Here is a 12,259-nt window from a genome sequence, read left to right as displayed (position 1 = left end):
ACGAGGTCAGGAGTGCTAGGAATACAGGCATGAGCCACCACGCCCAGCCCAACCCCCTAGCTTTTTTAAGATAGGGTCTTGTTGTGTCACCCAGGCTGGAGTGCAGTGGTGCGATCACAGTTTACTGCAGCCTCCACCTCCTGGGCTTGATCCTCCCACCTCAACCTCCCAAGCAGCTGGGACTACAGGCGTGCAACACCATGCCTGGCTAATTTTTTAACTTTTTTGTAGAGATGGGGTTTCGCCATGCTGCCCAGGCTGATCTTGGATTCCTGGGATCAAGTGATTTGCCCTGCTGGGCCTCCCAAAGTGTGGGGATTACAGGCATGAGCCACCGCACTCGGCTGAACATTTGATATTTTTAAAAACCCGGCCGGGCGCGGTGGCTCACGTCTGTAATCCAGCACTTTGGGAGGCCGAGGCAGGTGGGTCACCTGAGGTCAGAAGTTCAAGAACAGCCTGGTCAACATGGTGAAACCCCGTCTCTACTAAATATACAAAAAATTAGCCAGGCATGGTGGCGAGCACCTGTAATCCCAGCTACTTGGGAGGCTGAGGCAGGAGAATTGCTTGAACTCAGGAGTCGGATGTTGCAGTGAGCCGAGACCGCACCATTGCGCTCCAGCCTGGGCAACAAGAGCGAAACTTCATCTCAAAAAAAAAAACAAAAACAAACAAAAAAAAAAACCATGCCACTAAACACACTCTCCCCTTTCCAATGCCTTATGGTGAAATTTCAAAGCATGGTTTTCTTCACCACATAACATTTTGGTCAATGACGGACCAAATATACAATAGTCCCACAAGATTATACCTTCCTCCTTGAATTGTCTAATTAGAAAAATTTTTTAAAGATCATAATACTGTATTTTTCCCATATGTTTTCTATGTTTAGATATATTTAGATACACAAATACCATCAGGTCACAAATGCCTACAATAACTGGTACAGTGACATGCTGTACAGGTTTATAGCCTGGGAACAATAGGCTATATACCACAGAGCCTACATGTGGACTAGGCTCCACCATCTAGACGTGTGTAAGCACACTCTATCATCTTCACACAACCACAAAATCATTTCACAACGCATTCCTCAGAATGTATCCCTGCTGTTAAACAATGTGCAGCCATTAAGGACAAAATGGAGGAGCTGATTCCTTTGCTACCACTTTGAAACATACAGAACTTATTACGAGAGGAAAAAGTATATTATCTGTGTCATCCCACCAGGCTGTTGCAGGAATCCTAATAAATGATGAGAGCTAACAACTGTTTAGCACTACGTGCCAGGCACCATTCTAAGCACTTCGCATTTGTCACTGGTTGTTCAGCTCTTGCAGCAATCCTACAAGCTGGATACTAGTACTGTCCCCCTTTGCAAGTCAAGAGTGGGATGTAAGCTACTAAGAACAGGACCCTTGTCTGCCCGTTCCCCATGGAATCCCCAGCTCCCCAGCAGTGCCTGGCACATGGCAGGCGCTCAATGCATGTTTGTTCGCCACATAAATGGGGAAGAGTGGCTGGGTCATTTCTTGCACAACTCCAGGGGGCACCATTCACATTGTGTTCTGTCTACAGGCACCATGAATGGGTCCCTCTGTGCCATGGCAGCCTTGATGACCAAGGGATGGAAAAAGACAAAACCAGGAGTCAAACCCAGGTGGTTGACTTGACAGCCCTTGTGGAAAGAAAATAACCCTAGGCCTTAGTTTCCTTACTGATAGAAAGTTCCACCAGACTAGCTGGGCACGATGGCTCACTCCTGTAATCCCAGCACTTTGGGAGGCCGAGGTGGGCAGATCACAGGACGCCAGGAGTTCGAGACCAGCCTGGCCAACATGGTGAAACCCTGTCTCTACTAAAAATACAAAAATTAGCTGGGCATGGTGGTGCACATCTGTAGTCCCAGCCACTCCAGAGGCTGAGGCACGAGAATCGCTTGAGACCAGGAGGCAGAGGTTGCAGTGAGTCGAGATCGCGCCACTGCACTCCAGCCTGGGCGACAGAATGACTCTATCTCAAAAGAAAAAAGAGGCCGGGCGCGGTGGCTCATACTTGTAATCCCAGTACTTTGAGAGGCCAAGGGCCAAGGTGGGTGGATCAGTTGAGGTCAGGAGTTCAAGACCAGCTTGGCCAACATGGTGAAACCCCATCTCTACTAAAAATACAAAACTTAGCCAGGTGTGGTGGTGCACGCCTGTGATCCCAGCTACTCAGGAGGCTGAGTCAGAAGAATCGCTTGAACCCGGGAGGCAGAGGTTGCAGTGAGACAAGATTGCGCCATTGTACTCCAGCCTGGGCAACAAGAGTAAGACTCCATCTCAAAAAAAAAAAAAAAAAAAGAAAGAAAGTTTCACCAGACATCTGCCCAAAACCCTAGTCCCTCCCATGCTCCCACCTCCCACGCTCCCACCTCCCACAAACAGCCAAAACATGGAATGGTCTAAGGTTATCTCCTGGTGTTTTGAGGGTCCCCAAGGAGAAGCAAAGATACACAAATAAATTGTAAATAAATACACGTATGTTGGAATGCTCCTCACTGACAAAAAGTTTAGAGACCACTGCACTACCCTATATCACAATTCTGATGACATCACCTCCCCTGCTCAAAAGCCTGCACGATCAACATTTACGTCTCCTAAAGGGCTGGACACAAAATGATTTTAGGTGGCCCATGCAAAACCATTTATTACTTTCCTAACTATGCGTGAATTAATTTTTATTTCTTTTTTTAGACAGGGTCTCACTTTGTCACCCAGGCTGGAGTGCAGTGGCTCAATTATGGTTCACTGCAGCCTGTACCTCCTGCCCCAGCCTCTCAAGGAGCTCGGGACTACAGGGGCATTGTGCTCCAGCCCAGGTTACAGAGCGAGACTCTGTCTCAAAAAAAAAAAAAAAAAAAATCAAGTGTTCACTATGCATCAGGTGCAGCAGTGTGTTAGCGGCTTCCCATGTGACCTCATTCAACCCTCACAAGAAGCCTGTGAAGTTTCAGGCATCCTGGTCCTACCTGTTTCACAAGTGGGGGGCCCTACTGCTAAGCGCCTCGCTTGAGGTTAAGCTACGATTTAGAGAGCTGGGTGTGAATCCAGGAGGTCTGATTCCAGAATGAGTACTCCTTACCACCACCCCACGCTAACCACCACCCCACACTTTGTAGTGGAGAGGAGGACAACTGAGGTTCAGAAAACAATGGCTTGGAAAGTGCAAAAACTGTTCAAACAACTAATCTGTATCCCTTACAATCCATCCCCAGTCCTGCACCAAGCTTTCTTTTTTTCTTTATTTTTTTTGAGACTGTCTTACTCTGGTGCACAGGCTGGGATGCAGGGGCACAAGAATGGCTCACTGCAGCCTCCACCTCTCTGGCTCAAGCAATCCTCCTACCTCAGCCTCCTGAGTAGTTGGGACCACCGGTGCATGCCACCTCACTCGGCTAATTTTTGTATATTTTGTAGAGATGAGGTCTCACTATGTTGCCCAGATTAGTCTCAAACTCCTGGGCTCAAGCAATTTTCCCGCCTCAGCCTCCCCAAGTGCTGGGATTTCAGGTGTGAGCCACTGCACCCGGCCCTGCAGCAAGCCTTTTACACAGATGGTCACGCGATCTTCCACAGGACCCCCTCGTTCAATCCACAGAAGTTCGCCAAAGACCTACTATGTGTCAGGCCCAGGGTACTGTGGGGCCAGCCAGGCAGACACAACCCCAGCTCTCAAGGTGCTGGGGGTGACAGCCACACTGGAAAGGACCAAGTTGATGTATGAATGTAGCTGAGGGGAACAATGGCTAGTCCGAGGTGGCCAGGGAAAGTCAAAATACAATCCTGGCGCGGTGGCTCACACATGTAGTCCTAGCACTTTGGGAGGCCGAGGTGGGTGGATCACCTTAAGTGAGGAGTTTGAGACCAGCCTGGCCAACATGGTAAAACCCCATATCTACTAAAAATACAAAAATTAGCCAGGCGTGGTGGCGGGCGCCTGTAGTCCCAGCTACTCAGGAGGCTGAGGCAGGAGAATCGCTTGAACCCAGGGGGCGGAGGTTACAGTGAGCGGAGACTGGGACTCTGAACTCCAGCCTGGGCGACAGGCAAGACTCTGCCTCAAAAACAAAATACAATCCTACACACCCTCCCTGATTTTGAGGCCCCCTCTTCCAAGCAGCCCCCGTGATCTCTGGCTACCACCGATCCCCTGCCTGTCCGCTGTGTCCCTCTCACAGTGCAGGTTAAGAGCATTAAATGATAGGCCAAGAGAGTTTGTTCCCACATTTACCACCCGCTCCCCTCCAAGACTGCTGAGGCTCCAGGATCCAACCCCCGACCATCCAACACTTAGTAGGGCCTCAAGAAGTTATTTGCTGAACAATGAGGGAGATTGGACCAGACAATAACAATAGTGCTTCCCGCTTGCCAGGAACCATTTTACAGGCTTTCACCAATTCTATTTGGAAGATTACCCCCTTTCACAAAGGAGCTTTCACAAAGGAGGAAAACTAAGAGGTTCAGGGAGGTTAAGCCACTTCCCTAAAGTGACAGTGTGCTAAGTGACTGACAGCACCAGGAATCAAGCTTGAATGCAGCCTATCTATCCAAACTGAAAACTTGTTTCAAATTCCTGCGAAGCGGCTTTTCCGCTTATTCCCTTTCTACTTTCCCCAAGGAGTCACTGACCAAAAAAAAAAAAAAAAAAATCAAGACTGGTGTCTTCAAGATCGGGACAAAACACTCGCCCAAAAGGTCCACGTTGAAAAGAAAAGCCTTAATCTGAAAAACCAATTGGGAAGGAGAAAAAAGGATGCAAAAGAAAAGCAATGCTTTTACACAGCAAAGGATTTCCTCCGTGCTCCCCTACTTGCCGCCGGCCCCATCCCCAACCCCAATTCGGGCAAACATTTTGAAGTCACTAACTGCAAGGCACTGAGGGAGTCCTTTACCTTTCCTTGAAAATCTGGAATGACGCGTTTTTAAGACAATTTGAGGTCGGCTAGCCCAAGGGGACCGCTAATGCCCGTGTCCGGCCGACGCCGGACATATCTGGAGGTTTGGCTACTGAGCCCCGATCGCAGCTTCGCCAAAAACGCAACATTCGGGTCGGACCCGTTACCACGCAGCCAGAAAAGCCCCAACGCCTGCCTATTGTTGCAGCCGCTGTAATTGGGAGGGCGACTGTAGGGGTGCCGGGCGATGGGGGCGAGCTTTGTCCGGCGACCCCGGCGAGAGCGCGCGCGGAGAGGATCGCGCGGCCTCCACGCGGCCCGGGCCCCCCACCCACCCCGCCGCTCCGCGGGGGCCGCCGCTGCCGCGGCCTCGCGACACTGTGGCCTTCCCCACGAGCGCGGCTGCCGGCTGGGCTTCTTGACCCTCGGGCGCCGCCGTACCCCGGCCCCGCACAGGGAGCGTCGGCAGCCCCCTCCCCCCTCGGCGCCCCGGCTCCATTCAAACCGCCCTCCCCGGGCCCGCGCCGCGCTGCCCCCGCGGCCCGCGTTCCTTACCGGGAGCCGCCGGCGCCGTCGACTTCCCGGCGCCTCCCCCGCCCCTCCGCGCGGGGCCAGGGGCAGAATGGGCGTCTCGCTTGTCTTCACGAAACAAAGAAGCCGCCGCCGCCGCCAAGAGAGGGGAAGCCTCGCGCGCGCGCCCGCCCGCCTCGGCCACCGCCCCCCCTTCACACACACACGCGCGCCGCCCGCGCCCCCGCTGCGCGCGCGCTCGTCGGCTCCCCTCCCCCTCAGCACCGCGGCGGCCTCTTCAGCTTCCGCCGCCTTCCCGGCCTCGTGCGCGCGCTAGCCCGCCCTTCCGCTCCCCGCGCGCGTGCGCGCCCGCCCCTGGGCTGACAGGGGTGGGCGTGGCTCGGAGGAAGCACGCGCGGCCGATGCACCGCCCCACTCGGGCCGCGATGGCCTCGCGCCTGCGCACGCTTCGCCTTCTGCACGCCGCGCGTCCTGACGCCCCGGAGCATGCGCAGAGCGGGCGCCACTGCGGCGGCGGCGGCGGCGGCGGCGGCGGCGGCCGGAGTGACGGTGGGGCCGCTGGGGGATGGGATCCCGGTGGCCGTGGGGTCTGTGGAGAAAGGAAGTCCCTGAGGCTCGGAAATAGGAACCCTGGACCGTAGGACTGGCCGCCTGGGCCAAGACCGGGCAGTGGTTTCCCGCGGGCCAAGGGCGCGCCTGGGAACCGCTTTGATCCCTGACCTGGGGTGGCGAGGCCTATTTGGGGAGGGTAGGCGGGGCCCGACCGTGGCCGCCTTCTCTGCAAAATTTCCCAAGTGCCATTAATTAGCTTAGCAAATATTTATTGATCTGCTACTGTGTCCCAGCCGCCGTGGAGCCCACGGTCTAGTGGGGAAGGAGGACAAGAAGCAAGATTAATAAGCAAAATAGTGCAGTGTGAGAGGCCGGATTGGTGGCTCACGCCTGTAATCTAGCACTTTGGGAGGCCGAGGCGGGCAGATCACCTGAGGTCAGGAGCTAGAGACGAGCCTGACCAACATGGTGAAACCCGTCTCTACTAAAAATACAAAAATTAGCCGGGCGCGGTAGCTCACGCCTGTAATCCCAGCACTTAGGGAGGCCTAGGCTGGTGGATCATGAGGTCAGGAGATGAGACTATCCTGGATAACAGGGTGAAACCCCATCTTTACTAAAAATACAAAAAATTAGCCGGGCGTGGTGGCACGCGCCTGTAGTCACAGCTACTCGGGAGGCTAGGCAGGAGAATCGCTTGAACCCGGGAGGTGGAGATTGCAGTGAGCCGAGATCGTACTATTGCACTCCAGCCTGGGCGACAAGAGTGAAATTAAGTCTCAAAAAAAATAAATAGTACAGTGTGAGGTGGATACTGGGAGGATCATGGACATTTTAAATAGGGCAGCCAGGGAAGTCGTCGTTGCAAAGAACACGTTTGAATGCAGACAGGCTGGTGGTGAAGGAGAGAAATCTTCCTCTGAGAGTGAAGGCCCTGAGCCTCTTGGCCTCTTCTGTGTGTTTTCTTTTTTTGTTTTTTTGTGTTTGTTTGTTTGTTTTGAGACGGAGTCTTACTCCGCTGCGCAGGCTGGAGTGAGGTGGCACGATCTCAGCTCACTGCAACTTCTGCCTCCCAGGTTCAAGCGATTCTCCTGCCTCAGCCTCCCGAGTAGCTGGGATTACAGGCGCCCGCCACCACGCCCGGCTAATTTTTGTGTTTTTAGTTGAGACAAAGTTTCACCATGTTGGCCAGGCTGGTTTTTAACTCCTGACCTCAAGTGATCCGCCCACCTCAGCCTCCCAAAGTGCTGGGATTACAGGCGTGAGCCACCTCACCTGGGTGGGTTTTTGTTTGTTTATTTTATTAGAGACAGGGTCTTGCTCTGTAACCCAGGCTGGAGTGCAATGGTGTAACCACAGCTCATTGCAGCGTCAAACTCCTGGACTCAAGGGATCCACCTCAGCCTCCCAAATAGCTGTGACTACAGGTACATGCCACCACCACCAGCTTTTTTTTGTCCTGTTCTGTAGAGCTGAGGTCTGCTGTGTTACCCAAGCTGGTCTCAAACTACTGGGCTCAAGCAGTCCTCCTGGCTCAGCCTCCCAATGCGCTGTGATTACAGGCATGAGCCACCAAGCCTGGCCCCAGAAGGACCTGGGTTTAAAACATGACTCCATTGCTACTACCTGGGTGATGTATGGGTAATACCAAGCAGGTTTACCAGACCATCTACACCTCACTTTCTTCACCTGTGAAACAAACAATAAGGCTGGGTGCGGTGGCTGACATCTGTAATCCCAGCACTTTTGGAAGCCAAGGTGGGCAGATCACCTGAGGTAAGGAGTTCGAGACCAGCCTGGCCAACATGGTGAAACCCCGTTTCTACTAAAAATACAAAAAAAATTAATTAGCCAGGCATAGTGGCAGGTTCCTGTAATCACAGTTACTCAGGAGGCTGAGGCAGGAGAATTGCTTGAACCCAGGAGGTGGAGGTTACAGTGAGCCAAGATCATGTCATTGTGCTCCAGCCTGGGTGACAAGAGTAAAACTCCATCTCAAGGTCGGGCACGGTGGCTCACGCCTGTAATCCCAGCACTTTTGGAGGCTGAGGTGGGCGGATCACAAGGTCAGGAGATCGAGACCATCCTGGCTAACACGGTGAAACCCCGTCTCTACTAAAAATACAAAAAAATTAGCTGGGCATGGTGGCGGGTGCCCGTAGTCCCAGCTACTCAGGAGGCGCAGGCAGGAGAATGGCGTGAACCTGGGAGGAGGAGCTTGCAGTGAGCCGAGATCGCGCCACTGCACTCCAGCCTGAGCGACAGAGCAAGACTCCGTCTCAAAAAAAAAAAAAAAAAAACTCCATCTCAAAAAAAAAAAAAAAATGCTGGGCCCAGTGGCTCACGTCTGTAATCCCAACACTTTGGGAGGCCGAGGCGGGTGGATCATGAGGTCAAGAGATTGAGACCATCCTGGCCAACGTGGTGAAACACCGTCTCTACTAAAAATACAAAAATTAGCTGGCTGTGGTGGCGCGTCCTTGTAGTGCCAGCTACTTAGGAGGCTGAGGCAGGAGAATTGCATGAACCTAGGAGGCGGATGTTGCAGTGAGTTGAGATCGTGCCACTATACTCCAGCCTGGCGACAAAGGGAGACTCTGTCTCAAAAACAAAACGAAACAAAGAAAAACCACCAGAAACAATAATGGCTCCCACTTCCACTGCTTGGTTATGAGGAATCATGAGAGCAGGCAGCCCACCTGCTAGCTCTGTGATCCTCAGCTAGTGTTATTGAATAGTGCACAGTAAGTGAGCAAGTAGAAAAGTGGGATCTGAACTTGATTCCTCATTCATTCAAGTAGTTGTGTTTTTGTTTTTGTTTTTGAGACACGGGCTTGCTGGGTCATCCAGCATGGACTGCAGTGGCACGATCAGTACTCACTGTAGCCTCGACCTCCTGGGCTCAAGTGATCCTCCTGCGTCAGCCCCCCGAGTAGCTCGGACTACAAGTGCGGAACACCACACTCAGCTCATTTTCTTAAAATTTTTTGTAGAAACAGTGACACTATGTCTTCCAGGCTGGTTTCAAACTCCTGGGCTCAAGTGATCCTCCCACCTCAGCCTCCCAAAGTGCTGGGATTACAGGCATGAGCCACGGCGCCCAGCCAAGTAGTATTCTTATGCTCTTTCCAAATGCTAAGCATTGAGCTAGGAATACCCTGCAGCAATGCATGGAGGAGGCAGGGTTGCTGCCCATGGAGTGGACAGTATGACTGTTTCCTAATTGTCTTTTATGCTAATCACACTAATATGCAATAGTGTAAAGAAAAACAGGCCGGGCCGGGCGCAGTGCCTCACGCCTGTAATCCCAGCACTTGGGAGGCCGAGGCAGGCGGATCACCTGAGGTCAGGAGTTCAGGACTAGCCTGACCGACATGGAGAAACCCTATCTCTACTAAAAAAATACAAAATTAGCTGGGTATGGTGGTGCATGCCTGTAATCCCAGCTACTTGGGAGGCTGAGGCAGGAGAATCGCTTGAACCCAGGGGGCGGAGGTTGCGGTGAGCCATGATCGTGCCGTTGCACTCCAGCCTGGGCAACGAGCGAAACTCTGTCTCAAAAAAAAAAAAAAAAAAAGAAAAACAGGCCGGTTGTGGTAGCTCATGCATGCCTATAATGGCAGTACTTTGGGAGGCCCAGGCTGGCAGATCACTTGAGGACAGGAGTTCAAGACCAGCTTGGATAACATTGTGAAACCGCATCTCTACAAAGCAATACAAAATTTGCCAGGTGTGGTGGTGCACACCTGTATCCCAGTTTCCCAGGAGACTGAGGTGGGAGGATTGCTGCAGCCTGAGAGGTTGAAGCTTCAGTGAGCTTTGATCCCACCACTGCACTCTAGCCTGGGTATCAGAGCGAGAGCGAGACCCTATCTCAAAACAAAGTCTTCAGTGGCACGATCTCAGCTCACTGCAACCTCCGCCTCCTGGGTTGAAGTGATTCTCCTGCTTCAGACTCCTGAGTAGCTGAGATTACAAGTGTGCACCACCACACTGGGCTAATTTTTGTATTTTTGGTAGAGACTTGGTTTCACCATGTGGGCCAGGCTGGTCTTGAACTCCTGTTCTCAAATGATCCACCTGCTTCAGCCTCCCAAAGTGCTGGAATTACAGGCGTGAGCCAGAGCGCCCAGCCAAATGAGTGATTCTCGATGTTACATTGGCATCACTTTTTAGACAAACCTGATGCCTTTAGCACTTACATTCATGTATATAATATATTTTGAATTACTTTTTGTATATAGGATAAGGATTGTTTAATATAAGAATACCCAGTTGTTTCAGCACCAGTTGTTCCACACTGTCCTCTTCCCCATTGAATTACCTTGGCACTTTCATAAAAAATCAGTTGACTGTTAAACTGAGTGTGGTGGCACATGCCTGTAGTTCCAGCTACTTAGGAGGCTGAGGTGGGAGGATCATTAGAGGCCAGGAGTTCGAGACTAGCCTGGGCAACATAGTGAAACCCTGTCACTACAAAAAAAAAAAAAAAAAAAAAAGCTAAAAACAGGCCAGGCACAGTGGCTCATGCCTATAATCTCAGCCCTTTGGGAGGCCGAGGCGGGCAGATCACCTGAGGTCAGGAGTTCGAGACCAGCCTGGCCAACATGATGAAACCCCATCTCTCCTAAAAATACAAAAATTAGCTGGGCGTGGTGGCAGGCACCTGTAATCCCAGCTACTCAGGAGGCTGAGGCAGGAGAATCACTTGAACCCAAGAGGCAGAGGTTGCAGTGAGCCGAGATAGTGCCATTGCACTGCAGCTTCTGCAACAAGAATGAAACTCCATCTCAAAAAAAAAGGAAAAAAAACTAACAACAAACAAAAAATCAATTGACTCTTCAAGTGTGGGTTTGTTTTTGGACTATATTCTGCTCATTGATCTCTATGTCTGTCTTTATGTCAATACTACAGTACCTTGATTATTGTAGATTTGTAATGTCTTGAAATCACATAGTGAAGTCCTCCAAGTTTGTTCTTTTTTCAAATTGTTTTGGTTACTCTAGGTCCTTTGGATTTCTGTGTAAATTTTAACATCGCCTTGTCAATTTCTACCAAAAAATATAATGGGATTTTGACTGGGATTGCAGTTAATCAGTAGATCAATTGGAGAAGAATCACCATCTTAACAAGATGTAGTCTTCTAATCCATGAACATAGTATATCTCTCCATTTATTTAAGTCTTTTCTCATTTTCATTAAATTTTCTCCTTTCAAGCCTTTCCTACTCCACTGAAATGACTCTTGTCAAAGTCACAGGGACCTCCTTGCAGTTAAATCCAAGGACCAGTGCTCATCTTCACCTTCCTTGACTTCCCTCTGTGGAACAATCTCCTCACTTCCAGGCTTCCAGGGCACCACTCTCCTGGGTTTCCTCCCACATCATCAGCTGGCCTTTCCCAGGCTCTTGTGGCTTCCTCCTCCTCACACTGTCCTCTTAATAATGAACTGCCCCTGGGACCTTGGCCCCATATCTGCATTGACACCCTTGGCTTCCAGACTTTAAAAAAAAAACATCTACAGACTGGGCGCAGTGGCTCACACCTGTAATTCCAGCACTTTAGGAGGCCGAGGCGGGCAAATCACAAGGTCAGGAGTTTGAGACCAGGTCAATATGGTGAAACCCTGTCTCAGCCGGCACGGTGGCTCATGCCTGTAATCCCAGCACTTTGTCTGGGATCACAAGGTCAATATGGAGTTCGAGACCTCGTCAGTATGGTGAAACCCCGTCTCAGCTGGGTGCAGTGGCTCACACGTGTAATCCCAGCACTTTGGGAGGCCGAGGCGGGCAGATTACAAGGTCAGGAGATTGAGACCATCCTGGCTAACACAGTGAAACCCCGTCTCTACTAAAAATACAAAAAAATTAGCTGGGCGCGGTGGCAGGCGCCTGTAGTCCCAGCTACTTGGGAGGCTGAGGCAGGAGAATGGCATGAACCTGGGAGGCACAGCTTGCAGTGAGCTGAGATCCCACCACTGCACTCCAGCCTGGGTGACAGAGCGAGACTCTGTCTCTAAAAAAAAAAAAAAAAAAAAAAGAAACCCTGTCTCTAGTAAAATACAAAAATTAGCCAGGTGTGGTGTGTCAGGCACCTGTAGTCCCAGCTACTCGGGAGGCTGAGGTAGGAGAATCTCTTGAACCCGGGAGGCGAAGGTTGCAGTGAGCCAAGATCGCGCCACTGCACTCCAGCCTGGGTGACAGAGCGAGATGCCATCTCAAAAAAAAAGAAGGGGAGG

At 51.4% G+C, this 12,259-nt stretch overlaps 1 protein-coding gene across 13 annotated transcripts in view; it reads right to left on the bottom strand.

Annotated features, from left to right (window-relative positions):
- SMARCA4 (SWI/SNF related, matrix associated, actin dependent regulator of chromatin, subfamily a, member 4) overlaps positions 1 to 5,742 on the bottom strand; it is a 100,643-nt gene extending 94,901 nt beyond the window's left edge. For 7 of the 13 annotated variants that reach the window (XM_054539676.2, XM_054539680.2, XM_054539681.2 and 4 more), the window contains exon 1: positions 5,495 to 5,742. The gene's annotated coding sequence lies outside the window, so the exon portion shown is untranslated. Of the gene's footprint in view, positions 1 to 4,936; positions 5,290 to 5,494 lie in introns of those variants that run through there. The other 6 variants (XM_054539677.2, XM_024236467.3, XM_054539685.2 and 3 more) reach the window with 4 other exon arrangements.
- Between the last annotated feature and the right edge of the window lie 6,517 nt (positions 5,743 to 12,259).

Source organism: Pongo abelii, chromosome 20 (genome assembly GCF_028885655.2).
Source record: "Pongo abelii isolate AG06213 chromosome 20, NHGRI_mPonAbe1-v2.0_pri, whole genome shotgun sequence".
NCBI classification, from domain to species: domain Eukaryota; kingdom Metazoa; phylum Chordata; class Mammalia; order Primates; family Hominidae; genus Pongo; species Pongo abelii.
This window is presented reverse-complemented; position numbering and strand designations above follow the sequence as displayed.